A 4,403-nucleotide genomic window follows, 5' to 3' on the forward strand; every position below is an offset into this window, starting at 1 on the left:
AAGCAGGATTGTGCTGTTGCTCACACTGTTGGGTAACCAGAAAACAACGTTGTGAGGGAGTTTTTCACTTCCACAAACAACCATATACCTAAATTCTCTTTGATTTTTAATACCTAGAACTGCAGATTGAAATGTTTCTCACAGTTACTCAAACTTGATAAACTCAAACTTGAGCCATAACTCAAACAAGCACATTAGATCCTCTCGCAGGTGGAAAAATCAAGGGTTAATTGCTGTTGGCACTTGTAGATGGTCGGCATTAATCAACAGCCCTTGCCCCCATCCAAGCATCTGCAAATGTGGCTTCATTCAGCAGGATAATGCAACCCGTCACACCGACCCACAGACCTGCTACACAGTCTACAGGATCTCCTGCAGATGAAGTCTGTATCTTAACAGGGTGGATCAAAGGTAGCTGGTCATCGATCATCCGATCTGATACTGAAGAACATAGAGCTGCCTAACCTGGGAATGAATGCTATGTGAAGGCTTTCTTATTGAAAGATTTTTGTTGGGGTCACGTTATTGTCGAGGAGTATGAGTGACATACGAGCTTCTGTTTGATTTCCTGCACAAACTCCTGATTTGTTTTACGTCACAGCTCACCTGGCAACAGTGCACAGGTGACAATGGGACTGTTGCACAGTCGACACTTTGAAACTCACTAGGAGAATTACTGACTAATGCATTCCATTTATAGGCGGTCCTGCAGTTGTGCGTGCAGGCCACTGCGTCTCATTACCCACCTGTTTGTTTTCTGCTTAACAAGGCAAAATGCGGACTCCATGCTGAGAGCCAGGTGCCGTCATCAAGGAGATCCCCGTCACCTGTTCCTGCTCATACAAATTGGTGGCAGGCCGTCACCTGGTTTCCAACTCTGCTGGAGTTTGCAACGTTCGGTTTCCATCTGTCTTTATGTAGTTTGTGTTTGTGTTCCAGCCTCCTCTACCTAGCAACGATGGGGCGGGCAACACTTTAAACAGCCAGTTCCCCCACTTAATCCACCATAAAGTGTTAGCCTATCCAGTTAGTCTGCTGCAGTCTTAATTAAACCTGGAACCTGGAGCCTTATCTGATTAGCCAAAGGCTAACTCTCTTTACTGGTGTGTTTCTTTTGATGTTGGTCTTGGTTTGTTAGAGCTTTTTGTGACAACAATCGCGCCTTCAGAAAATCAGAGAACTCATTTATGCCTCTGAAAGTATAAAGACAAGTGCATAAAACCTGATACAAGTCACAGCGGCATGAAAAAATCCCTTTTGCTTCAAAGGAGGCAGCAGCTGCTTTCATGCTGGAGGGACTAATGGACACCTCCAAGTCTCAAGGTTATTCATTCATTTGTCCAAGGAAGAGCGTATATTCTAATTTACTCTCTCCTGGTCAGTGTAGCAGCGGATGAAACTGATTATGATGGATTTGCATTACATACATTACATATGAAATATGATCCCTGTAGAAATGATAAATCCATAAATGACTTCAAGGCATCTACAGGTCTTAAGGTTCTCTGGTTTGCATGGAACACAGACTTGTATGAAAATACAGGTTATTCATTCATTTGTCCAAGGAAGAGTGTAATTCTTCAGCCTTCTTTGATGATTGGACCTCAATTAGCAATGGAAGGAATTTCCCTGTAGAGGCTTTTTAATAAGGGATGGTACCTTCCCAGTAGTTTGTTGCTGCCTGAGGCAGCTGAGGAAAGATGTTCTACAGTGTTTCAGAGACACATTTCATTTTGTTCCATTTGGTCTCGTGAATGTGTCTCTGAAATATTCAAAGAAAGCCTGTTCCAAGCTCACAATCTATTCTTTCACATTTAATTCAACTTCAGAGAGGAGCCAAAAGGTGGAGGCTGCATTTGAAAATCTTTTCAGGCCGACTTCCTCTTTGTGGAGCTAAGAGCCGACTGGCCTTCAAACCAGTGTCAGATGTCTCAGAAGGGATAAAGAACCTTCATGCTGGAACCAAAGTTTGAAGCCGAACTCTGCAAATACTTCACCAGACTTTGGCATCAGTGACGTTCCCGTTGACGCCGTAGCGGCCCGCAGCAGTGAGAGCAGCGTGCTCTCTTTGTGGATCAACCTGTCTTCTGTGTCTCATTAACGAATTCTTAACGTACAAGTCTTCTTGCTCGCCTCGAGGCTTCTGTTCCACTTGACACCAGTATTCCAGAGGCCTGCGAGGCGAGGCCACCTGAGCGTCGCCCTTTCTGATAGTCAACTTTGCTGAAACAGCCCTACAGCTCTACAACCTGCTCTGGATTTAAAGCCTTGACAGAGGCCCGATGGTGGCAGGGAGATCACTGGGTGGGGGCTCCGTTTATTGGCCTGTAAAAGCTGGTGCAACACGGTGGTGGTTGGGGAATCCTTGTGTCATCGTCTCCTTTTTCTGTCCTGAGGGAATTCCCTCGGCTGTTCATCACCTCTGTATAAATCCACCTGAGGGCCAACATGGACGCTGCACGGCTACACGGGCTACAGCGCAGCCTTGTGATGGCCAAGTTCAACCAGTGTAAACCTGGAATGTCGCTCAGTAACTTTTAGCAATCTGGAATTTGTCCTACCAGGAAAATGAAATGTCTGGACCTGTGTCGTAGTTCCATAAACAGGGCTTTACCGAGTTTTAGCAGAATTCCTTTTAGCATAAAAGACTGCAGTATCGTGTGTTTGACTCCTGCCTACAAACCTGCTCTGAAGGAAACAGGACTTGTGCGTTGATTGGTTCTGGTCTCGTCTATGGAAGCTGGAACTATCGAGTCTCTTAACATTCTCTCATTTCGTGGTTTGAGTCTTTGACCTTGAAAAACGCCAATCTTAATCTGGACAAACATTCCCTTTTATCTAAAACCACAAAGAATGCTCAGGCCATTTTAGATGTCTGTCTTCGCCTTCTCTTTGCAGACTTTGTTCCAACAGCTCGTAGATGTGCTTAGCCGAAGGTGCAGGACAACTAGACTGAAAAATGAATTTCTCCACATCACTGCTGGACTCCTTAACGGCATCATGGGACATGGACTCCCTCCCTGTTGGTTCTCCTGTATGTATGAGGGTTCTGTTTGTTCTCTTTTTTTCTAGCACTGCTGACTGCACCACAAATTGCTCCATAAAAAAGATCACCTTGATCTAGACCTTGGGTCACTGTGATGGGCTGGTTGGGGGAGTGGTGCTTGAAATCCTTCTCAGAATACGCTCTGCTGGATCCCCTTGAATTGAGTCTGTTTTTAATATCACACATTCTACTGAAATACAAAGCAGCTGGAAATTTTTTGTATGTTTAGTTGTTGTAAATATTTTCTGGCCCCTTCGATGTGAAGCAGAAGCCAAAAGCACAGAAACATCTTGTGGTCTTACAGTTTGAGGTTTATTGGCGACTGGCTCGGGGAGAATTTGTGAGATTTTCAAGCACAGCGGGGGGCTGTTGAGGCCTCCGCCGTCGGTTATATACAGCAGGTTGCTGACGTAGGAGGGATATACTCTATAGACAGAGCCAATCGAAGCTTAGTACGGTGCACATCTTCGCACCCTGACTGTCTTTATCCTTCTTTATCCTCGCCGCCCTGACCACAGGACTTCTGTGCTGCGCAGACGCTTGTAAAATATGCAAACCTGTTTTTAACTCTGGGACTTTTCAGACTTCGACCTTAAACCGTCTGCGACTGCGAGCTGAACAACATCATCTTCTGGCGGTGCGACTGAGCGCTAGAAGCTGCTTGTGGCGACTAATCCTGAACCACCTTCCTGTTTCAGAAACCAACATTTAATTCCTAAACCGTCAATCATTGGACACGTCACACGTGTGTTCCACGGTTAATTGCTGCGTAAACATTGTGTCTGCTTGTGTGTGAAGCAATAACGTTTTTGTGTGTGTGTGTGTGTTGATACGAGACCGAGCCATTTAACCACCGGTCTGATGTTGCGCAACATCATGAGTGGAGGGACGTGCACCACTTCCCCAGAGAACATCTCTGCCTCGGAGGCACCGTACAGCAAGCAAAAGCAAATACAAACGACAGAGCCCTGTGATGCATTGACTGATGAGATGTTAATTAAGATCCCATGCACTTTCTTTCAGCAGATAAATGAGCTGCTTCAAAAACATAATAAAAAAGCTAAATGAACCACAATGCAACAACGTGTGGGTTTTTTTCTTTGGGCATGAACTTGGCAACGCTCGTACGACTCAGACGGGCAACACGTCTGCTGGAAGAGCAACAAAAAGATTCTAATCATCCATCTAATGATAATTATTTTAGGAGTTTGGGGATGAGTAAAACCATAAGTGCGTCATAAAACACTCCAAAAATCAGAATTTACACAACAAACATAATTACCCCCAATGAAAGATGCCCCGCCTCACTGTGAGGTGCTGGTGGTTTGGAAATGCCCCAAAAGCTTATGGGGAACAT

At 45.1% G+C, this 4,403-nt stretch overlaps 1 long non-coding RNA gene across 1 annotated transcript; it reads left to right on the forward strand.

The window, feature by feature from the left end:
- The first annotated feature begins 271 nt into the window (after nt 1-271).
- LOC130535874 (uncharacterized) lies at nt 272-4,078 on the forward strand. Its single transcript, XR_008953226.1, has 5 exons — nt 272-411; nt 770-1,103; nt 1,830-1,967; nt 2,899-3,034; nt 3,630-4,078. It is a non-coding gene; the product is annotated as an uncharacterized LOC130535874 (long non-coding RNA).
- The last annotated feature ends 325 nt before the right edge of the window (nt 4,079-4,403 follow it).

The sequence above is a fragment of the Takifugu flavidus genome, chromosome 13 (genome assembly GCF_003711565.1).
Source record: "Takifugu flavidus isolate HTHZ2018 chromosome 13, ASM371156v2, whole genome shotgun sequence".
Lineage (NCBI taxonomy): Eukaryota > Metazoa > Chordata > Actinopteri > Tetraodontiformes > Tetraodontidae > Takifugu > Takifugu flavidus.